The sequence below is a fragment of the Sarcophilus harrisii genome, chromosome 3, assembly GCF_902635505.1.
Source record: "Sarcophilus harrisii chromosome 3, mSarHar1.11, whole genome shotgun sequence".
Classification (NCBI taxonomy): Eukaryota; Metazoa; Chordata; class Mammalia; order Dasyuromorphia; family Dasyuridae; genus Sarcophilus; species Sarcophilus harrisii.
The window spans coordinates 143,503,141-143,528,222 of record NC_045428.1 but is presented as its reverse complement, the minus strand read 5'-3'; the positions used below and the strand labels follow the sequence as shown (position 1 = coordinate 143,528,222).

General features: G+C 33.1%; 1 long non-coding RNA gene across 1 annotated transcript in view; it reads right to left on the bottom strand.

Annotated features, from left to right (window-relative positions):
* LOC116422271 overlaps window positions 1–25,082 on the bottom strand; it is a 44,767-nt gene that overhangs the window by 12,012 nt on the left and 7,673 nt on the right. The window contains exon 2 of the long non-coding RNA XR_004232840.1: window positions 8,364–8,510. This is a non-coding gene — a long non-coding RNA (uncharacterized LOC116422271). The remainder of the gene's footprint in view (window positions 1–8,363; window positions 8,511–25,082) is intronic.

Here is a 25,082-nt window from a genome sequence, read left to right as displayed (position 1 = left end):
GAGAAAGTTATATTTATTAGATTGGGTAAATGTTAATAGAATTGAACCTTGTTTATTAAATCCCATAAAGTTTGCTACAAAATTGGGGGAAAGGAGTAAAAATGGGAAATCTTAGTCTAATATTCTAATGGAAGATTAGAGAACAAAGTAGCAGTAAAAAAAACAAAAATAAAAACATCAAATACACCCACAGATGTACTGATCAAGAAGCAAGAGCAAGCATTTGGTAATTTAATTTCATCTGAGCACACTTACTCCTTTGTACTTGTTATTGTGTTGTAATGTTGGGAAATCAGCTGTTTATTTTAAAACATAGCCCAACTCCACAGGATGAAATCATGTTGAAAATCTTATCATTAATACAAAAATATTTCTAAAGAAACTATGTCTTTGAACTTATTTTATATTCCAATTATAAATACAATTATATTATTCCAATATAAATTATAAATTATTATTCTTATGGATTATATAATCAACTTTTTGATAACCTATAAATCTTACTTCACTGTTTGACTCCAGTTTACCTCTAAAAGTTTATTTTCCAATACTATTAAAGAAACCCAGACCTATAACCCACACAGGGCCTCCAGGTTTTTCCACAGGATGTAATTCTTGCATAAGAAGCTAACATTCTACCCTCCTTTGGTCCCACGATGCTCTTCTGAGATCCCTTGTTATTAATTCCTTCCCACAAGCAACACCACTGCTATACCTATGTGACCATATCCAGTTTGTATGATTTTTCACAATTCCTGACATGGGAACTGTAGCATTGACCTAGAGAGCTATTCAATCTCAACTTTAATCGTTATTTTAACATTGTATCTTTTGTATTTTTCTTCAATTACTTGACCTTTATTCCACCTTCTAAGTTGGTCAGTAAGCTTCCTATGCATTTATACTACTCTCTTTAGTAAACTAATCCATTCTAGCTAACTGATTGTAATAATTTGTGTTCACAGTCTCAGAATCTCATCATTTTTTTTAACCAACCAGATAACAAATATTTATTAAACATTAGCTATGTTCTAGATACTATGCTAAATACTGGGGACATAAGGACAAAAAAAGGAACAGTTCCTGCCCTCAAGGAGCTCACACTGAAACTAACAGCTACCAAAGTGATTTTTTTTATTTAAAAAAAATTATTTATTACACATTGCTTTATGAATCATGTTGGGAGAGAAAAATCAGAACAAAAGTAAAAAATTATGGGAGAGGAAAAAAAAAACAGAAAAAAGAAGTGAACATAGCATGTGTTGATTTACATTCAATCTCCACAGTTCTTTTTCTGGATTCTGTCCAAAATCTATTGGACTTGCTTTGGATCACTGAACCACTGAGAAGAACGAAGTCTTTCATAATTGATCATCACACATTCTTGCTGTTATTGTATACAATATAGTCTGTTCTGTTTCTTTCACTCAGCATCAGTTCATGTAAATTTTTCCAAGTCTTTCTAAAATCAGTTTGATCATCGTTTTTTATAGAATAATACTATTCCATTATCTTCACATACCACAACTTATTCAGTCATTCCCCAACTGAGAGCAACTATTTATTTTCCAATTCTTTGTCACCACAAAAAAAAGCTGCTACAAACATTTTTGTAGATGTGGTTCCTTTTCCCTTTTTTATGATTTCCTTGGGATATAAATCCAGTATAGACCCTGCTGAGTCAAAGGGTATGCACAATTTTGTAGACCTTTGGGCATAGTTCTAGATTGCTCTCCAGAATGGTTAGATCATTTCACAACTCTACCAACAATGCAGTTTTCCCACATCCCCTCCAAGATTTATCATTATCTTTTCCTGTTATTTTGCATTTCTCTAATCAAATCAAGAGTGATGTAAAGCATTTTTTTTTCATATGACTATAAATGGCTTTAGTTTCTTTATCTGAAAATTATCTGTTTGTATCCTTGGATCATTTATCTTTTTGGGAATGGCTTGTATTCTTATAAATAGGACACAATTCTTTATATATTTTAGAAATGAGACGTATATCAGAAACACTGACTGTAAAGATTTTTTTCCCCAGCTTTATATTTCCTTTTTTTTTGTTTTGTTTCTGTTGGTTTTGTTTGTGCAAAAACCTTTTAATTTAATGTAATCAAAATTGTCCATTTTGTCTTTCATGATATTCTCTTGTTTTTCTTTAGTCATAAATTCCTCCCTTCTCCAAAGATCTGATAGGTAAATTATCCCTTGCTCTCCTAATTTGTTTATGGTATCATCCTTTATGCCCAAATCATGTACCCATGACCTTATTTTGATATAGTCTATGAGGTGTAAGTCTATGCTGAGTTGCTGACATATTATTTTCCACTTTTCCTAGCAATTTTTAATCAAATAGTGAGTTCTTATTCCAGAAGTTGGAATTTGAGAGTTTATCAAATATTTGATTACTACATACTTTGATTATTGTATCATGAATATCTAATCTATTCCACTCTATTTCTTAGCTTTGTACTGCTAAGCCAACATCCTATTTATTTTTTCATTAATTCCCTTGATATTCTTGATTGTTTGTTCTTCCAGTTGAATTTTGTTATTACTTTTTTAGTTCTATAAAATAATTTTTTGGCAGATTGATTTGGCAGTTTACTGAACAATTTAGGCAAAATTGGCATTTTTATTATGTTATTATTATATTAATTGTATTGTATTATGTTATATTATATTAAAATATATTGTATTGTATTATATATTAAAATATATTGTATTATATTATATTTGTTATACTATATTATATTATATTGTAATATATTTATTTATTTTATTATATTACATTATACTATACCATATTATATTATACTATATTATTATTATATTATTTATTTTATTATATTTATTATATTATACATTATAATATTAGTGGGTTTTTGGATGATTTTCTAGGATTCTCTAAGTATATCATATCTGCAAAGAGTGATATTTTTGTTTCCTCACTGCCTATTCTAATTCCTTTAATTTCTTTTTTTCTTATTGCTAAAGTCAAAATTTCTAATACAATGGTGAATAATAATGGTGATAATGGACATCCTTGTTTCACCCTTGATCTTACTGGGAAAGTGTCTAGCTTCTCTACATTACAAATAATGTTTGCTATTAGTTTTAGATAGATGATTCTGATTATTTTAAGGAAAGCTCTCTTTATCCCTATGTTCTCTAATGTTTTTTATAGGAATGGGGACTCTATTTTGTTAAAAGCTTTTTCTGTATCTATTGAGATTATCATATGATTTCTGTTGTTTTTGTTATTGATATGATTGATTATGGTAATAATTTTCTTGATATTGAACCAGCCCTGCCTTCCTATTATAAATCCAACTTGGTCATAGTGTACTATCTTACTGATAAGTTGCTATAATTTCTTTGCTAATATGTTATTTAAAATTTTTACATCAATATTCATTAGGGAGATTGGTCTATAACTTTCTTTCTCTGTTTTGACTCTTCCTGATTTAGGGGTCAGTACCACATTTGTGTCATAGAAGGAATTTGGCAGGACTCATTTACCTATTTTTCCAAAAAATTTACAGCATTGAAATTAGTTGTTCTTTAAATATTTGGTAGAATTCACTTGTGAATCCATCTGGCCCTTAGGGAGTTCATTAATGGCTCATTCAATTTCTTTTTCTAAAATGGGACTATTTAAGTAATTTATTTTCTCTTCTGTTAATCTGGGCAATTTATATTTTTGTAAATATTCATCCATTTCAGTTAGATTATCAGACTTGCTGCCATACAGTTGGGCAAAGTAGCTCCTAATTAAATTACTGTTTTAATTTCTTTTTCATTTACTTTCTAATTCAAATTTCATTCGGTGGTAAGTTCACCCTTTTTATTTTTGATGGTGATGATTTTTCCTTCTTTTTCTAATCAAAGTAACCAAAGATTTATCTATTTTGTTAGTTTTTTCATAAAACAACTCAGTTTTATTTATTAATTCAATAGTTTTCTTAGTTTCAATTTTATTAATTTCTCCTTTGAATTTCAGAATTTCTAATTTAGTATTTAATTGAGGATTTTTAATTTCTTTTTATTTTCCTAATTTTTAGTTGCCTGCCCAATTCATTGATTTTTTTTTTCTCTATTTTATTCATATACCTATTTAGAGATATAATATTTTGCCTAAGAATTGCTTTGGCTGCCCCATAGGATTTGGTATGTTGTCTCATTATTGTCATTTTCTTGGATGAAATTATGGATTGTTTCTGTGATTTTTTGTTTGATTCATTCATTTTTTAGAATTTGATTATTTAATTTTCAATTAATTTTTAGTCTATCTTTCCCTGTTCCTTTTTTGAATATAAGTTTTATTATATTGTGGTCTGAAAAGAAAGCATTTACTATTTCTGCTTTTTTGCATTTGATTGTGAGGTTTTTATGCCCAAAAACATGATCAAATTTTGTGTAGATGCTACTGCAGAGAAAAAGATGTATTCCTTTCTGTCCCTATTCAATTTTCTCCATTGGTCTATGATATCTAGTTTTCTAGGATTCCATTAACCTCTCTAATTTCTTTCTTATTTTGTGTTTACGTTTGCTTGATACTGAGAGGATACTGACATCCTTTACTAGTATAGTTTTGAAGTCTATTTCTTCCTGTAATTGGCTTAAAATCTTCTCTAGGAATTTGACTGATCTATCATTTGGTGGTACATTAATACATTTAATATAGTTACTACTTCTTTATTTACAGTACCCTTTATCAAGATGTACTTTCCTTATCTCTTTAATAAGATCTATTTTTACTTTTGCTTTATCTGAGATCAGAATTGCTACCCCTTGCTTTTTTTTTTTTTTATTTCAGCTAAAGCATAAAAAAATTCTATTCCAGCCCTTTACCTTTACTCTGTGTTTGTCTCTCTGTGTCAAATGTGTTGCTTATAAACAACATGTTGTAGGATTCTGTTTTTCAATACACTCTCCTATTTACTTCCATTTTTTGGGAGAGTTCATCCCATTCACATTCACAATTATGATTACCAGCTCTGTATTTCTATTTTATCCCCTGTATATATTTATGTCCTCTCTTTCCATCTTGTTCTTAGAAGTGTTTTTGTACCCACACCACCTTCCCACCCACAAATAAAGTCAATCTAAATAATTAGAAAAATATCAGCTGCTCATGGATAGACTAAGCTAATAACAAAAATGAAAATTCTGCCAAAAATTGGTCTACTTGTTCAGTACCATGCCAATCAAACTGCCAAAAACTTATTTTATAGAACTAGAAAAATGAATAACAAAATTCAACTGGAAAAACAAAAGGTCAAGAATATTAAGGGAATTAATGAAAAACTACAAAGGATAATGTACATCTTCTCTTAGTATGTTTTTTTTAACCCATTCTACCCATTATCTTATCTTTCATCACCCCTTCCACTTTTCTTTTACCTTTTTTCCTAGTGTTTCAGTCCTCCCTTCTATCCTGCCCCTTTCTTTTCTTTCCTTTTTCTCCTCATACTTCTTTATAGAATTAGATAGATTTCTAAACCCAATTGAATGATTAAGTTGTTCCCTCTTAGAGCCAAAACTGATGAGATCAAGCTTCAGACAATGCTCACCCCCTTCTCTTCTTTCCCTGTATTGTTATATAATTTTCTCATAATACCTTCCCTTATCTCTTTTTTCCAGTATAGACCTTTTTCCATCTCTTAATGTCTTTTTCTTTGATATCATCACATCAGAGTCCATTCACAATCACACCCCCAGTCCATGTGATGTCCCTTTCTAACTGCCCCAAGGATAGATACAGTTCTTAAGAATTACAGATATTCTGTTCCCATCTAGTGATGTAAACAGTTTAGCTTTTAAATAATATATTTTACCGTTTACCTTTCTATGCTTCTCTTCAGTCTTGTGTTTGTAGATTAATTTTTTTTGCTTAATTCTGGGGTTTTTTTTCCCAATAGTAATGATTGAAAGTCTCTTACTTCATTGGAGATTCATTGTTTCCCCTGAAAGAGGATGCTGAGTTTTGCTGAGTTTTTAATTCTTGGTTGTAACCCCAGGTCCTTTGCCTTCCAGAATATGGTATTCCAGGCCCTCCATACTTTATTATTGGAGCTGCCAGATCCTGGGTAAACCTGACTATTTTTCCTTGAAATATGAAAGGTTTTTCTCTCTGGCAGCTTGCAGTATTTCTTCCTTGAGATTGTAGTTCTGGAGTTTCACAACAACATTCCTTGGGGTTTTCCTTGTAGGATTGCTTTCCAAAGGATTCTTTCAAAGAGTATTTCCTCCTCAATTTCTAGATAATCATAGCAATTTTCCTTAATGCATAATATCTAATAAGTTCTCTAATTCAGACTTTATGTCTGAATCTGATGGCAATTCAATCGAGTTCAAGGTACAAGGATTTATTAAGCACCTGCTATGAGCCAGGCATTGCTAATACAAAGATAAGAATGAAAGTTTTCTACCCTCAAAGAGTTTATGTTCTATGGAAATCTAGGTGGTCCAACTGTTGGACTTGGAATCAGAAGATTTGGAATATGTAAACTTTGAGTTCAAAACCAGCTTTAGATATTTACTATCTGTATGACCCTGAGTAAGTCACTCAAATTTTTTTTTTGGCTGAGGTAATTGGGATTAAGTGACTTGTCCAGAGTCACACAGCTAGGAAGTGTTAAATGTCTGAGATCAGATTTGAACTCCAGTCCTCCTGACTTCAGAGCTAGTACTCTATCTACTGCACCATCTAGCTATCCCATAACTCAATTTTGCCTCATTTTCTCCATTCATAAAATAGGAATAATAAAACCACCTCCCAGGATTTTTATGAAGTTAAAATGAGATTGATATTTATAAAATGTTTTATTAACCTTAAAATACTATATAAATGCTAGCTATTTGTTATTAGTGTTACTATTATCTCATCATTTCACTTGGGTTTACATTTATGATTATTTTTATTTTATTAATTATTTAACATTATTATTTATTTTTACTTCCCAGGCATATGAAGATTATTTTCATTGGTTGAGCAAATGGCACAGTAATGACTTGCCATATTTTAATAAATGAGTACAATAATAATTTTGAAAGTATTTTACATTTCATAGATACTTTTGCCAATTTATCCATAGCTTAGAGTCTGTTACCTTCCTACCACTTGGACCTGACATCTTTAGCTTTGGAACATTAAATTTTTGACATATTCTGATCTAAAAACTTTTGTATGCTAATTCTTATATTCTTAACATTCTTTCAGCATTACTGTTGGAGAAGCAGCATTTACTAAAATTCCTGCCATATGGGCTGGGCTAATTTTTATCTAAAAAGTAATAAAACTGTCCTTGAGACTTAATTAGATGGTGTACAAATTTCTCATTTTATTCCTTAGCTTGAACTACCTGACCAGCCTGAGATCTGGTCCAGAACAACAAATAACAATTGCACAGTTATAATAGCTTACATTTATATGGCATTTGGCACAATGGTCCATGGGATCACAAAGACTCTGACATGACTGAACAACAACATTACCAATCTTTGATTTACGTACTGGAACTATTAGTATTTCACAGATGTGAAAATTGAAACCCAAGGAGGTTTTGTCCAGGATCAAGGTAAATAACTGGTATAGCTGGAATTCAAAAGCAGTTCTTCCTTCTCTGGGAGTGTCTCTTTTTAATTACTTTAAGTACAAACCTATGTAATGTTGATCAAGTTACTTCCTTCATGGCACAAGCAGGGCAGCAGGTGGTATGGTATAGCAATTTACCTAACAAAGGATCAGAATTTTCTCATAACTGGTCTTAAAGCTTTTGTAAAGAATCACAAGCATATTCAAATTTTACACATCTTACTTTATCCAACACTCATTCAACACCTTCTGAATTGGTCAATCAAAATTAAGAGTGCTATTTCAAATAAAAATATAGGATGTGGAACTTCTAGCTTAACAGAGATCATGACTTTTGTTTTTAGGGTTTAGTGGATTGTAAAAGCTTTAGTGATGAAGTGGATAGAGTGCTGAGACTTGAGTCAGGATGATTCTTCCTAATTCAAATATGGCTTCAGATACTTACTAGCTGCATGATCCTAAGTGAGCGATTTTAATCTTGTTCGCCTCAGTTCCTTCAAATGTAAAATGAGCTGGAGAAGAAAATGGCAAATCACTCCAGTATCTTTGTCAAGAAAATCTCAAATGGAGTCACAGAGTCAAACATAACTGAATAACAACAACAAAGCTTAATACATGTCACCAGCCTGTCTTCAAAGTTGCCTATCTTTAGATTGTTTTAATATAATGGATTAATATTTTTATATTTTATATAATTTTATAATGTGGATTATAATGGCTAGAACAAGGAAGGTAATGGGTTTACTTATTCTTTACTAACCAGATTGTATTTGGAGTACTTTCTTCAAGATACCACAATTTAAAAGGGACTTTGACCACTGGAGCACACTCAAAAGTAGGTAACGATGGTGAAGAAACTGGGAGCCTGTCATGTGAAGAACACTTGAAAGTTCCAGGGATGCTTAGCCTAGAGAAAATAATATTAAAAGGAATCATGATCTTCAAGTAACTGAAACTTTGTTAAGTAGAAGAGAGACCACTTCTGTGGAGTAAGTGAAGGCAAAAGTAGGACCAGTGAGTAGACGTTTATAAAAAAAAAAAAAAAAAAAAAAAAAAAAAAAAAAAAAAAAAAAAAAAGAAGGCTTTGGTCTGACATTACAATAAAAATAATTCACTTTTATATAAGACTTTAAGGTTTACAAAAGCCTCTTACATGATCTAATTTGGATCTTCTAATAATCCTGTGAGATGGGTATTCTTTTTATTTCAACTTTACAATTAAAGACTCTGGGTTTCTCAAATCAGTTCCAATAGAGCAGTAATGAACTGAAACAGCTACCCAAGGAAAGAACTCTGGGAAATGACTATGAACCACTACATAGAATTCCCAATCCCTCTATTTTTGTCCGCATGTATTTTTTATTTCCTTCACAGGCTAATTGTACAAAGTCCGATTCTTTTTGTACAGCAAAATAACTGTTTGGACATGCACACATATATTGTATTTAATTTATACTTTAACATATTTAACATGTATTGGTCAACCTGCCATCTGGGGGAAGGGGTGAAGGGAAGGAGGGAAAAAGTTGGAACAAAAATATTTGCAACTGTCAGTGCTGAAAAATTATCCATGTATGTATCTTGTAAATAAAAAGCTATAATAATTAAAAAAAGAAAAAAAAAGAATCTGGGGTTCTAAGAGCTTTAATGTACCCAGTATCATACATCTAGGATCTGAGGTGGGATTGATGTCATAGCTTCCTGACTAGATGGTCAAGACTTCAGGCAAGCAATCAACAGAATGTGCCAAACTTTGAGAATCTAAAGATAAAGGTTAAACAGTCTTTGCCTTCAATGAATTTTCTTGATAGTGATAAGACACTATATATATGTAATCACATATAAAACATATGCAAAGTACAGGGACTGATACCAACAGAGACCAGGAAATGTCTTTTGAAGAAGATTATACTTGAGCTCTGTCTGGAAGGAAACCAGATTCCAAGAGGCAGAAGTGAGAAGGGTATATATTCCAGGTATGTGACAGTCATAACACAGAGGCAAAAAAAGAAAATGGAGTATTACATTTGAAGGTAAAGTGCATGGAGGAATGTTTAAAAAAAACTAGAAAGGTAACTGGAGCCAAGTGTTAAAGATCCTTAAAATGCCAAACACAAAAGTTTACATTTGGAGGTACTAGAAAACCTTCTCAGAAGATGTCCAAAACTGGAGATATAGAATTGGAAGGGACCTTACAGACTATCTAGTCTAATTGCCTCATTTTATAGATAAAGAACCTGAGGCCCAGAGAGGTTAAACATCTTACCCAATATCACACATTAGAAGCAAAGTTAGAATTTTCTTCTAGTTCTACCCAATCATCGCAAGGATTCAAACGAATGTTGGACAATGAACAGTTAGGGATACTTTACGGTGGATTCCGGCATGGGTTAGAAAGTTGGACTGGATCATTCTCTAAGATTCATTCTAACTGTAAAATTCAGTGTTTCAGGTGGAAATGTCCATAAGTGATATTGATACATAAGCACTAAACAGGCTATCTCTCAATAGTCTAACTTGCTCTGTCCACAAAATCATGAAGATTACATGATAATTAGAAAATCTCATGAAATTGCTTGTCCTTCTCAAGGAGATAGGGTTCTTGACAGGTCCTGTGTTTTGTGATAGAATAAAGTTGGGATGTCTCCCCTAGGATTTCATTTAGGATTTGACTGGAGGTTTTTTTTTTTTTTTTTTGATCTTCATGTCTTGGGTCATCCCAAATATCATAGCAGCCAAGAAGTTAAAGAAACTAAAAGGTAAGAGCCAAAAATACCTGTTGATATTGGGAGTGAGAGGGTCTTCGTGAACAACAAGGTCCAATAGGCCCAAGACCAGTCCTCTGCAATTTTAGAAACAAATGATGAGGACACAGGCTTGTATTACTGTGCTGCGATAGTCCATTACTATACTTCTAAGACCAAAGCCAGTCACAGCTTTGAAAGATCCACTGGCCCAGTGAGCTGCATTCTGCTCCAGCTAATAACGGTTGCTTTATCAAAATTAAAATTGCCTTTAGCTCTGGAATGTGGTTCTACTTTCTTGTATCTATTTTCATATAGTTGAAGTCAGGTTCTGACTCAGACTCTTGATTGAGTAAATTGTTTTCCTGGCTGGTTTTCTATCCAAGGCATTGATTTTTATCTATAAAGCCCTGAGAAGTTGAATTCTAGTTACTGTTTAAAAAAAAAAAAAAAGTGCTCTTTCATGCATGGTTAACATAGTTGAAATTATCCAAAGGCTTTTTGCTAAGTCATCCTTACCTTTGAATTTCAAGAGGCAAAGGCCAATTGCAAATCACCAAGTCAGTTAATTCATAAGGATTCCTCATGCTGACTTGATGGGTAGGTGAGACCACTGAAAGGAATGCATACTATACCTTTAATACAATTATTAAATCTCTTTTATTCAGCAAAGTTTTGAGACTTTAAATTCAAAGTTATATTTAATGATCTGGCTGTGATTTTCAGCATTTTTTAGTTAAATATGAAATATATTATAATGAATTTCTCAAGAATATATATTCTATTCTTTTGGGACATAATAATTTAGAAGGGATTAGACTAGTTTACCTTTGCCCTGTCAATGAAATTGTTGAGACAAATGTTTACCTACCTAAGAAAATAAGCTGTTTTCAAACATTTTCAAAACACCCATATGGACTTTAGAAGCACATAAAATGACTTGATAGATAATGTATAAATAATTTTAAAATTACCTTTACAGCAAGACCTTTGATCACAAGAAGGAAGGAAAAGAGTCTGTGAACCTCTAGTTTAAGATTTTACCCTTGCATTTGTTTATGTCTGACTCTTGGGAGAAGTCATTCCAATTCTTCTTTTGCAATGTCTGTCACATTTATCTCTTTTATTTCTTTTCTAAAGCATTTACCATTGTCCTCGCCTTTCATTATCTCATGCTTGAGTTAATGAAATAGCTTCCTAAGATCTCCTTACCACAATTCATTGCTTTGCAATGATTTTTTTCTAAATCACTAATTTTTACCACAGTAATATGGAATAAATAAATATTTTACCACATTAATAGAATAAATAAATAATTTTATCATATTAACATGTAATAAATAATAAATTCTTTAGTTCATCACCTGAACCCATCATACATTTCCCAACCTATGAGAAGTATCAGGGTATATAGCTAAAGAGAAATGACTTTGAGTCAAAAGATCTGCCACCTTTCCACCTCTGCCATGTATCTCTGTGACCTCTGTTATACCTTATTTGTGTGATCTGTGTGTCAACCTCTGTTTTCAGTTTCTTTATCTGTACAATGAGGGGCTTAGAAACAAAATGGGTTCTTTATCCCCTATCCTTCCATCCTTCTCAGAGAACCAGAAAAGAACCTGAAGGAAGAAAACAAGAGACAGATAATGGGATCCTCAGGCTACAAGAGAATAAAGAGAGCAATGGAATCTCATCCAGTTCTAGCTTCAGCTTAGCCCACATCAAGGCCCAATTCAGCCTTTAAAGTCAATCTTATCTAAAGTTATGGGATCTGTATACTTATATTATATTTAATTTATACTCTAATATATTTAACATGTATTGGTCATCCTGCCATCTGGAGAGGGGGTGGGGGGAAGGAGGGGAAAAATTGGAACAAAAGGTTTGGCAATTGTCAATGCTATAAAATTACCCATGCATATAACTTGTAAATAAAAAGCTATTCAAATAAATAAAATAAAATAAAGTTATGGGATCTAGTTTGCCAGCATTCTTTAGGTAATTTCTTCCAACATTCCATGCAGGAGCTGTTCACTTGGGAATTTGCTGGGGACAGAAGAAAACTTTGTAAAATTCATTTTTCCGCTTATGAAGCTGAATTCAGAACCTAATTCTTACTCAAGATGCAACTCAACTGTACTATTCCTTTGACATATCTGTGTACCTATACCTTGTATTCCTACTAGATTATAAATAATACTTTTTGCTTCTATATATTCTTTCCCCAGGTGCCCAGCACGTGCTTTGCACATAGTAGGTACTCCTTAAATATGCATCATGTGAATTGGAAGAATTTTGTTAGATTCCCAGTAAGATAAATTGGTTGATACTCTAGTGGCTGACAGCTATTAACCTTGCAGAATTAAAGAATCTAATAATTAAAATTTAGAGATCACCCAGACAAACTGGTGCCTTAACAAGAATTTTCTACAACATCTGTTGGATGGTAGTCAAGAGCCTTGTCTTTGGTTCCATTGCTTCCCATTCTCTAGCTAAATAACAACTGGCCTTTCATCTAAACTTTCTAAGCCTCAGTCTATTCATCGTGTAAAAGGCAATAGTACCTGTTTCACATGGTTACTTGTTTTGAGATTCCTCTTTATATTTAGCCTGTTCATGATAATACTCCAAGTAGCTGGAATCAGCTTACTATTGACTGGTACATTTAGAAAAGGTTCCATTTCCAGTTGTCTACCCAAATATAAAATAGCACAGCCACTTCAACTATGGATATTCAGCCATATATATAATTTTATTTTCTAGAGTCAGAACTAAATGAGAATTCAAAGATGAGAGTAAGATAGGATATGGTGTTGCCTGATTATTCTCATATAAGTGAATCTTCCACTTATACATGTTCCCAAAAAGCTTATAATTAGATCAACTAAATGTAAACTTTAGCTTTTTTCCTTGAAATCTCAATCCTGATAGCATATAAGGCATATAGTTATTGCCTTCCTCAATATAGTAATACACTAAATATTTTTTAATATCTATAGTCAGAATCAGTGTGGGAGCAACTAAGACATGGATCCTTGCCCACATCTTACAGTCTAGAAGTGTGATATCCCAAGTGTGATAACCATAAAACCTAACTACTACAATAAATGCTTAAAGAATTGCAAAAGCAAGTGCATTGTGAATTCTGGAGAAAATAATTGTGAGTAGAGATTATTGGACTTCTATTTGTATTCCCAGTGTTTTGTGCAGAGCTTGGCACATAATAGGTGCTGAAAAAATATTTGTGAATCAATAACCAATGTTATTATTGATGGGATCCTGAGTAAAGCTTGAAGTACTAATACGATTATAAAATACTCCCTGAAGCAAGCAGGGAAGGGCACTGATGGGGATCCAATCAGAAAGCCAAATTATGATGTAAAACCTCCAAAGTTCAATTTCTCCTATAAATCTATCCATGACCTATGCCATCTTTGCTGAATCCCTTTTGGGTTAGCGCACCTCAGCATTCTGCCTTGCAGTATCTTTCTTCTCCCTCCCTTCCACGTGCTTTATGGGGTCATTCCTCTCACTCCCTCCCCTATGCCTCATAGTACATAGCTAACTAACTCTTTTCATGTCCTAAACTTCCCTATGGATTTAGCCTGCCAGTTAATGGCATACTCCTACTTCATAGGAGATTCCCTTTCTCCTGGTTAATTGTGAGTTCCACTAGGAAATTTATCTTTTCCCTTCTTAATTGTTAAAACCCCTTTTTTTTGCTAATTATATATCTCTTAAACCTATTTCATTTTTACCACTCTTCGTGTCCATTTCACCTCTTCATTTTTCTATAACCTCTTCTTAAAAATAAAGGTACCTTTTGGCAAAAAGAAAGCCCCTGTGAATTCTTCTCACATGTGAATTGTTACCCATCATTTGGTGCTGAATCTTAACCTCATCAGTAAGTAAGGGGCTACAGTTTCAGGGATGGCTTTCTGAAGGAGATGGCATTTCAATTGTCCAAAAAGTCTTAAAGCATTAGAGCCATGAAAGCATTCAAAAATGCATGAAACCCTATCATAGCAAAATTTAGAATAATATTTCTACAATCCCATAACATAAAACTCAAGTAAATACATTTTCTATGGCTTTGGCGATAAGGCGTTCCATTAAGGGAAAAAAGAATGAAAACAGGAAAGATTGTCAATGCAATTTCACCTGCATGATCATAGTAAAAAAAAAAAATGACATGCTTCTCAAATTCATTGTGAATGAAACTGTGACCTTTGTGAAATCCGATAACTTACACCATCAAACAAAGCCTGTTCTTTGGGGTTGGCAGGAGACTTGGTAAGCACCTATGGCCAAAGAACAAAAGTTCCATTTGAAAAGGGTTATAGCTTCTCTGACTCCTGCAAAGGAGCAAGAAACGCAACCTTTTATTTCTTACAGAAACCATAATCTTGAAGTAGAAAAATAAGGACAGTATTTTTTTATCTAAGGAGCCTCCAGTGTTTCCCTGTTGAGAACTCACCATTCATCACAATTCCCTTGGGCAGCAGGCAGGAGACTAAAGGTATTATCCTCATTTTAAAAACAGAGGTGAAAGGTCAGAACTGGCTGGTTTAAGTGGTTCTGAACTTCTGATAATCTGGAGTAGACTTCAAATTAACCATTTCATTAAGGCCCTGTATTTGTATCCTGTCACTCCTGTGCTTGCCCTCCATCCTCATCAATTCTGACAAGACATTTGTTTTTCAAGCTCTACTCTTGCTCCAAATGAGGTCCATGGTCCACTGATCTCCGACCAAATTTTTTAACAGATTTGAGCAATTAGATAGATGAAAAAGTGAACATGAACTATTGTCGACAGAGTTTACCTGGCTGGCTTCTAGGTGACTGTGTCAGGTTCCACAGATAGGAACTGATTCTCCTCTCTGAGAAAATCAAGTGGGACAAAGTGAAAGGGTTGGAGTGGGCCTCTCTAAATCAGATTGAAGATGTGCTGCCCAGATGGATGTATGGGGAAAGTGCCTCAGGTTTCCCCTGCTGGGTGTAAACCTACTTTGCTTGTACATTGGAGTCATATACTCTGGTGTTTGTATGTGAGAGTGAATGATGAGAGAAAGAGATAAAGACAAACAGAGAGAGAGAGAGAGAGAGAGAGAATCAGAGAGAGAGGAAGGGAGAAGGGAGAGAGGAAGGGAGGGAGGGAGGGAGAAAGAGAGAGAGACAGAGAGACAGAGAGAGACAGAGAGAGACAGAGACAGAGAGAGACAGAGACAGAGAGAAAGACAAAGAGACAGAGACAGAGGGGGTGGAAGGGAGAGAGGAGGGAGGCAGGGAGAAGAAGGAGGGACAGAAGGGGAGAGAGAGGAGGAGAGAGAGAGATCTTGATCACATCACACATTTGCTATGAATTTGAGGGAGTGGGATTAAGGGAGTTATCATAGAGAGGGAGAAGGCAGTGGAGTTACAAAACAAACAGTCAGGTCCTAGCTCTGTGACCTTGAATATCATTTAACCACTATTTTTGGGAACTTGGCTCTATTAATGGAATCAGCATATTGGCAGATATAAAAGGCTCTGGAACACTGTACCAACAAATGAAAACTATAGTGCAATCCAGGTATGATAAGGATTAAGGGAACATCTAATGGCAGACAGATTAGAACTGAGTGGGATTAACTGGGGGAAACTTCAATGAAAATTTAGCATGGATTTGGGAAGGAGTAGGAAGAAATGGAGTCAAGAGGCAGGTCTGAAATTTGGTTGTTGAGGTCTTTGATTCATCTAAGACTCCTTTGGACCAGATTTTCTTTCACCTGTAATCAATCAGGCAATTGTGTGTGTAATTGGGGAATTATTTGTCTCTTCCCACACACCTCTCTCCTGGAAATACAAAATCAGTTGTAGTGGGATTCCCCTAGGATACCCTTGAAGATACTTTTTTCTTTGTAACCCCAAGAGTACAGGTTCCTCTTAAGAAACTTTACACCCTTGGAGCCTACTGAGGTTTCAAGTAAGGATGGTCAGGGATAAAGGGAAGCTCATAGGTGATAAGGAAGGATGGTGTATAATAAACTATATACCTTTCATCCTATTGGGGCATGCATGATGTAAGAGTGGTAAGCTGAGCAAGGAGGAGGGATATATGTGAAGATGGAGCATATTGTAGAAGAAAAAACATTTAACTTGTCATCAGACCTGAATTCAAATCCTGGCTCAGAGTCTTGTTACCTCTGTGCCCTTGGGTATTGCTGAGCTTCCTTATTCATAAAATTGTGGTCCAGAAACATAAATACCCAGTTCTAATATTTCTTGAAAGAGGTATCTGTACAACAATATTGTAGAAGAGCATTTTTTTCTTTTAACATTCATTTTTTAAAATTTTAAAATTTCAAAATTTTCTCCCTCCTTTCCTTCCAATTTTCTACTCCAAGACAGCAAACAATCTGATATGTTATACATTTGCAATCATGTAAACATATTTCCACATTAATCATGTTGTGAAAGAAGAAACAGAACAAATGGAAAAGCCCCCCAAAACCCAAAACAGTGAAAATAATATGCTTCAATCCATAGTTCTTTCTCTGGTTATGAATAGCATTTTCCATCATGATGCTTTTGGAATTGTCTTGCATCATCGCAATTCTTAAAAGAGCTAAGTCTATCATAGTTGATCATCACACAATATAACTGTGTACAGTGTTCTGATTCTGGCTGCTTCACTTAGCATCGGTTCTCGTAAATCCAGTTTTTCTGAAATATACCTGTTCATTATTTCTTATAAAATGATATTCCATTATATTCACATACCACAATTTGTTCAGCCATTCCCTGATTGATAAGTATCCTCTCAATTTCCTATTCCTTGCTACCACAAAAAGAAGTTACTAAAAATATTTTTCATATATGTAATTCCTTTCTTCTTTTTATGATCTCTTAAGGATACAGGCCTAGTAGTGCTATTGCTAGACCAAAGAATATATACACAATTTGATAGCCCTTGGGGTATAGTTTCAAATTGCTCTCCAGAAAAGTTCAATCAGTTCACAATTCTACCAATAGCACACAAATGTCCCAAGTTTCCCATATCTTCCCCAACATTTATCATTTTTCTTTTCTGCCATATTAGTCAATATGATAGGTATGAGGTGGTACCTCAGAGTTTTAATTTGCTTTTTTCTAATCAACAGTGATTTAGAGCATTTTTTCATATAACTATAGATAGCTTTAATTTTTTTATTTCAAAACTGCCTGTTCATGCCCCTTGATCATTTCAATTATCAATTAGGGAATGACTTGTCTTAACAATTTGACTCAGTTCTTTGTATATATGAGAAATGAAGCCTTTGTCAGAAATACTTGTTCTAAATTTTTTTCTCCCATTTTTCTTCTTTTCTTCTAATCTTGGTTGCACTACTTTGTGCAAAAACTTTTAAACTTAATATAATCAAAATGATCTTTTTGCATTTCATAATGTTTTCTGACCCTCATTTGGTCATAAATTCTTCCCTTCTCCATAGATGTGACTTGTAAATTATTCCTTTCTTGCTTCTATGCTTTTCAATATTATGTTTTCAGCCATGTTGTCAACCACTTTCAATGAGAACAAACATGGCATCAAAGTTAGCTACCATACTGATGGTGAATTCTTCAACTTAAAAAGGCTACAAAGTCAAAACTAAGTGTTGGTGAATGATTTTTTGTTTGCAGATAATTATGCACTCAATGCAGAATCCAAATCTGAGATGCAATGAAGTATAGATCAATTCTCTGCTGCTTGTACTAATTTTAGCCTAACAATTAACAACAAGAAAATACAGGTCCTCCATCAGCTGATCACACCATCCCTTTGTAGAAGCATCAGTTACAGTAAATGGTGAAGTTTTGAATGTTGTGGATAAGTTCACTTTCTTTGACAATATCTTTTCCAGGGATGTCCACATTGATACTGAGATTGACAGCTTCATTACCAGAGCTAGTTCAGTGTTTGGGAGGCTTCAAAGGAAAGTGTGGGGAGGAGAGGTATTAGACTGATTATCATACCAAAGGTCTATGAAGCTACTCTGCTGACCCCATTGTTGTATACCTATGAAACCTGGACAGTATACAGTTCTATGCCAGAAAACTGAATCACTTTCATATGAATTGGATTTGAATTGGAATGGAATTGAATAGGAAGATTCTGATTTATTTATTGATTTATGACATGGGAGACATAGACACAGGACTGCCCAACATGGTGTGCCTTTATCAGAGAAGATGCTGTACTCTATGAGCAAAGCAAAATTGAATTAAATCAGAAGAAATGCAAGATGTGCAAAGTTAGAAAAGTCACCCCAAATGTTCACAGGGACTATTTCTGTCTGACCTACGGCAGAACATTCAGAGTTTATATTGGTCTGATTAGCTGACTACACTATAACTGAACTACCATAGTGATATCATTTTGTTCTTCTTCAGGAATGAAGAACAACCACCATCCTTGCTCTCCTAATCTACTTATAGTTATCAACCTTTATATTTAATCTTGTACTTATTGTGAATTTATGTTGGTATATGGTGTGAAATGTTGCTCTATACCTAGTTTTTGTCATAATATTTTTTAATTTTCCTAGTAGTTTTGTCAAATAGTTACTCATCCCAGAAACTGGAGTCTGTACATTTATTAAATAGTAAATTACCATAATGATTTACTACTATGATTTGTATATCTAATCTACTGATCCATTACTCTTTTTCTTAGCCACTGCCTGTGGTGTTCTTTTTCCAAAACACAGTCAGGTGATAAAAGTTCAGATCTTTTATTGTGTCCTTCAATATAGCCCGGTTAGCTCAGGCCTATCTCTCTGCTTGGTTCCAAGAGATCTTGCAGCTTTGTCCTTTGCTTCTGCCTCTGCTTTCTTCAGCCTCCAGCCAGCACCAAGGTGGAAGATGCAAAGAATATCTCTTGCCTCGAAGATAGGGCTTGTGGGCTTCCTCCCAGAGTGCTCCTCTCCGACCCCTGGGAATGTTTCCAAATAACTCTCTCGAGTGGCTCACTGGAGCTGTATTAATGCTACTTTTCTGAGAGTGGGATTGTGGGATATCTCCCAGCATGCTCTCTGAAATCTCCAATGAGTACTTAAATATTTCTTGCTTCTATGAGCTCTCTAAAGGTGTGAACACAAGCATGGTTTCTATCAGTTGTACTTAGTACCTTGTTTCAAGTTCTGGCCCAAAATATCTCCTTCTAAGATCAAATCAATCATATTGAACCATGCTAAATTAGATAATTATTGTCTCTATCAACTCTAATGGCTTAACACTTTGTAAAGATTCCAACAACTACCAGTTTTGATGATTGCTGCTTTATAATATGCTTTGAGATCTGGAAGAGATAGGATACTTTTCTTTGCATTTTTTTTTCATTAATTTCCTTGATATTCTTGATCTTTTGTTTTTCCAGATGAATTTTGTTATTATTTTTCTAGATCTATAAAATAATTTTTGGTAATTTGATAGCATTGATTAAGTAAATTGATTTAGACAAAATTATTATTTTTCTTCTTCTTCTTTTTTTTTTTTTTTTTTTTTTGCTGAGGCAATTAGGGTTAAGTGACTTCCCCAGAGTCACACAGCCAGGCCGTGTTAAGTGTCTTAGGTCAGATTTGAACTCAGGTGCTCCTGACTTCAGGGTTGGTGCTCTATCCAGTATCCACTATCAACTAGCTGCCCTCAAATTGTCATTTTTATTATTTTTTGATATTATTTATAGTATATTTTATTGTATTAGCTCAGTCTATCCTTGAGCAATTGATATTTTTCCAGTTGTTTAGATCTGTGTGCAAAGTGTTTTGTAATTATATTTGTAGATCCTGGGTTTGTCTTGGCAAGTAGACTCCCAAATATTTTATATTGTTTACAGTTATTTAAAATGGAGTTTCTCTGATCAGCAGGATGATTTTAGAGAGGCCTGGAGAGAGTTACATGAGCTGATGCTAAGTGAAATGAGCAGAGCCAAGATTTCATTGTACATGGCAACAACAAGATTATATGATGATCAATTCTAATGGGATATGGTTAAGGCCAATTCCAATAATCTTGTAATGAAGAGAAGCAGTTACACGTAGAAAAAGAACTGTGAGAAATGAATGTGGTTCACAATATAGTATTTTCACTTTTTTTATTGTTTGCTTGAATTTTTTTTCTTTCTAATTTTTTTTTCTTTTTTGATCTGATTCTTCTTGTGCAGCAAGATAATTGTATAAATACATATGTCTATATTGGATTTACATATATTTTTACCATGTTTAACATTGGATTACCTGCCATCTGGGAGGGGAAATTGGAACACAAAGTTTTGTAAGAATGGTGAAAAATTATTCTTGCATATGTTTTGAAAATAAAAAGCTTCAATAAAAACAAAAAAAATGGAGTTTCTCCTTCTAGCTCATTGATGGGCATTGTTGGTAATATATAGAAAGGCTGATGATTTATGTGGGTTTTTTCATGTCCTGCAACTTTGCTAAAGTTGTTAATTATTTCAAATAGTGTTTTAGTTGATTTTCTAGGATTCTCAAAATATATCATCCTATAATCTGCAAAGAGTGATATTTTTGTTTCCTTATTGTCTAATTTAATTCCTTTAATTTCTTTTTCTCCTCTTATTGCTAAAGTTAACATTTCTGGTACAACATTGAATAATACTGGTGATAATGTGCATCCTTATTTCACTGATCTTATTGGGAAGACTTCTAAGCTTATCCCCAGTGCAGACAAAGTTTACTGATGATTTTAAATAGATTCTACTTATCATCTTAAAGAAAAGCTCAATTTATTCCTATAATTTCTGTTATTTTTTTAATACAATATTTTTTCAAAAGCCTTTTCTGTATTTTTTAAGATAACACATAATTTCTTTTGGTTTTGTTATTGATATGGTCAATTAACCTGATAGTTTTCCTGATATTGAACCAATAATGAATTCTTGGTATAAATTCTGCCTGGATATAAGCAGTATCCTCATGATAAAATGTTGTATTCTCATTGCTAATATTTTATTTCAAATTTTTGCATTAATCTTCAATATTTATTAGGGAAATTGGTCTACAATATTCTTTCTTGTTTTGATTCTTCCTGATTTAGGTATCACCACTATATTTATATTATAAAAGGAATTTAATAGAACTCTTTTCCTTATTTTTCCCAATAATTTATATATTGAAATTATTCTTTACATATTTGTAGAATTCACTTATAACTCCATCTGGTCTTGCACATTTTTTTCATTAGAGTTCATTGATGGCTTGTTCAATTTCTTTTTCTAAAATATGGTTAAGTATCTTACTCCCTTTTCTGTTAATCTGGGCAATATATATTTTTGTAAATATTCATTCATTCACTTAGATTGTCAGATTTGACATAAGTTGGACAAAATAGCTCCTAATTAATTGCTTTAATTTCTTCTTCATTGGTGGTAAATCCTTTCTTTTCAGATACTGATAATTTGTTTTTCTTCTTTTTAAAAAAAAATTAATCAAAGATTTGTCTTTTTTTTCACACCAGCTCCATTTATTAGCTAAATACTTTTTTTTTTTTTTTACTTTCAGTTATATTAATTTATCCTTTGATTTTCAGAATGTCTAATTTGGTATTTAATTGAGGATTTTTAATTTTTTTTTCTAGTTCTTTTAATTGCATGCCTAATTCATTGATCTACTCTTTTCTCTATTTTATTCATGTAATTTCCCTAAGTACTGCTTTGCCTGTAGGCTATTTTGGTATGTTGTCTCATTATTGTCTTAGGGCATTTCGTAGAACATTTGAGGTTTGTTGATAACTAAGTAAGAGATCTATTTCCCAAGGCTCAGTAATAAGAGTCCAGTTAGCAGTAGCATAGTATGTGTTATATATATTCCAACAAGATTGTTCCCCTTAAGTTTTAAACAAGTTTTTGGAAAAAGCTCCCTCTGCTGTTTTATATTATAGATGCCACAACTTGGACCAAGAGAGATAGCATGATGATGATGAGATGAGCAAAACAGCTGTGCAATTGTCCAACTACCAACTGAACTTTGAAGAAGAAAGAGACGCTAGAGACCTTATGAGAGCACTGAGTGAAAAACTTCAAGATCAGATAATGGAACTATTTTAAATAATGGCCAATCCCAGATATTAAAAGTTGCTAAGGGGGAAAAGAGGAATATGATGGCAGGTACAGCTTATGGAATCTTTAGAGAAGACAACTTCCCATAGATACTTCAGCATTTCAAGAAAATGTGGAGAGGTTGCCTTACCAAGAGAGGGGACAAAACTTATTATTTACTCATTATGGTTTCAGCAGAGTCTCTTGAAAAGATAACACATTGAAGTCTGCTCTGGAATCTGTGGACCTGGGTTCAAAGTTTTCCCCTACATATTTATATTTTATTATATATATTTATAGTTATTTATATTTATAAATATATAAAGTTTAATCTTTGTTTATATATTTATAATTATTACATATTATAAATATTTATAGTTATTTATATATTCATTATATTTTATATATATTTAACGTCAGTCTGATCACGGCAAGTCACCTTACCTCCCAGGGTCCCATTTTCCTCATATATAAAATGAGGGGGTTGGACTGTATGTGCTCTCTCATTTTTCCATCTCTAGATTTATGATAATCGTATAATCTTTTTCTCTCTTAATTTTTTTTTATTTAATATTTCCCCAGTTACATTCAAAACATCATTTTACATTTGTTTTTAAAATTTTGAGGTTCTAGATTCTTTTCCTTATCCCCACCCACAATTAAGAAAACACATATGGAACTATGCAAAATATTTCCATAAAAGTCAAGTTGTGAAAGGAAACAGATTTCCCACCTTAATAAAAATAAAAACCTTCAAGAAAAATGAAGTAAAGAAGAAAGACAAAGAGAGAGAGAAAGAATGCTTCAATCTGTATTCAGACATAATCAGTTCATTCTCTGGGCATGGATATGATTTTTCATTGTACTTCAGAGTAGTCAAGGAATAATCTTATAATCTTATGAAATTCTGGGTGGGGGCTTGAACCAAAGAAATTCTAAACTACAATTCACCATCCTATTCCTGGTGGAAGGTGTGGCCTGAGAAAGAAAGTTGCATAAATTAGTATTCATTTCTGATGCTGGCAGTCATACTTATTTTTGGCTGTCAAGAATTTGGCAAAAGTTTAAAGGGAGGGTCTTCTTCCCCTATACTGGGAGAGTCTGCAGTGGACATTCATCCAGTTAAAAAGCATACAGAAAACTGAAAAGGACATAAGTTGCCTGGAGCTCCTTTTATGTATCTTTCTTTTTTACTTATTGGAAGAAAAAATGGTAAACTGTAAAATATCATACCTAATACAACTTTTCAGATTTCCTATCACTCCAGCCTAAATTCTGAAATCAGATGGAAGAAAAAACCACAAAAGAACCATTATTAAATAATCTAGAATCTTTCAGAGAACTTTACTACAGACTAATGTAATAGAATAAAATTTATGCAGAAAGAAAAAAAATTGTCTTCTATATTCCAATCAGTAAAAGATATTATGGAAACCTGGGTGGGGGAGGGGGGAGAGAACTAATTACCACTAAGATTATCTCATTTCAATAATTTAAGAAGTGATTTCTTTTCAAATTATATTCAATTTTTATATCTGTGCTCATAGCAATGACAATAATTTTGTTCCTTAATGTTTTGGATGAAGTATACATGACTTTTTGCAAGTTGTTCCTACTATCTTATATAACTTACATTATTTAAATAAAATTATATTTTTGTTCTATGGATGGATATCTATATTTAACTCTATCTAATATCTAGGTGTTATAGTGGACAGAGGCCTGGAGTAAGGAGAACTCATCTTTCTGAATTCAAATCTGGCCTCAGACACTTATTAATTGTATGACTGAGCAACTCACTTAATTCTGTTTGTCTTAGTTTCCTCTTATATAAAATGAACTAAGGAAGGAAAATGACAAACCACTCTACTATCTTTTCCAAGAAAAGTCCAAATGGAGTCATGAAAAGTCAGAAACGACCAAAAAAACCCCAACTGAACAAATAGAAAACTCTGGATAGGTAGGGGAGGTATCTTTCCTTAGTCCTAAATTTCAAAAAATAGGTTTTTCTTTCATTTAAATAGCATCAGATTAGAAGAAAGAATAAAGATAAGAAGAAAATAGTTTGTAGGATTATAATAGTTCTGATCCAATTTGTTTAAGCAAATAGAAAAACGCCTCCCAAAAGAGAAACAATAAAAATGAAGACATTTACTCCAATTTCATTTCCTACTAATTTAATTGATTCAAAACAATTGCTTCAACAAGGGCCCAGAAACTGTCCAAGTCTTCAAAAACACCATTCCCTTGTTAGGGTGTGTGACATAGAAGCTAAAGGCAACATAGGTTTGACTATCAGCACCTTAGCAAAACACTCTAAAAGAAGATGTCAGAAAATTATGAGCAATAATCCTTCATAAAACAGTAAAAACAAACAAACAAAAAAGAAACCCACCTCACAAAAAACCCTTTCCTGTTAGTATCTTTTGACTATTTATTAATAGGGATCTTGCACAAAATAATGAAGAGTGAAATGAGCAAAACCAATAGAACATTGTATACAATAACAGTAATATTGTTTTAAGAATAACAGAGTGACATATGGAAATGTTAAGAAATGAAAGTACAGGGGCAGCTAGGTGGTGCAGTGCATTGAGCAGCAGCCCTGAAGTTATGAGGACCTGAGTTCAAATTTGGTCTCTGACAGTTAACACTTCCT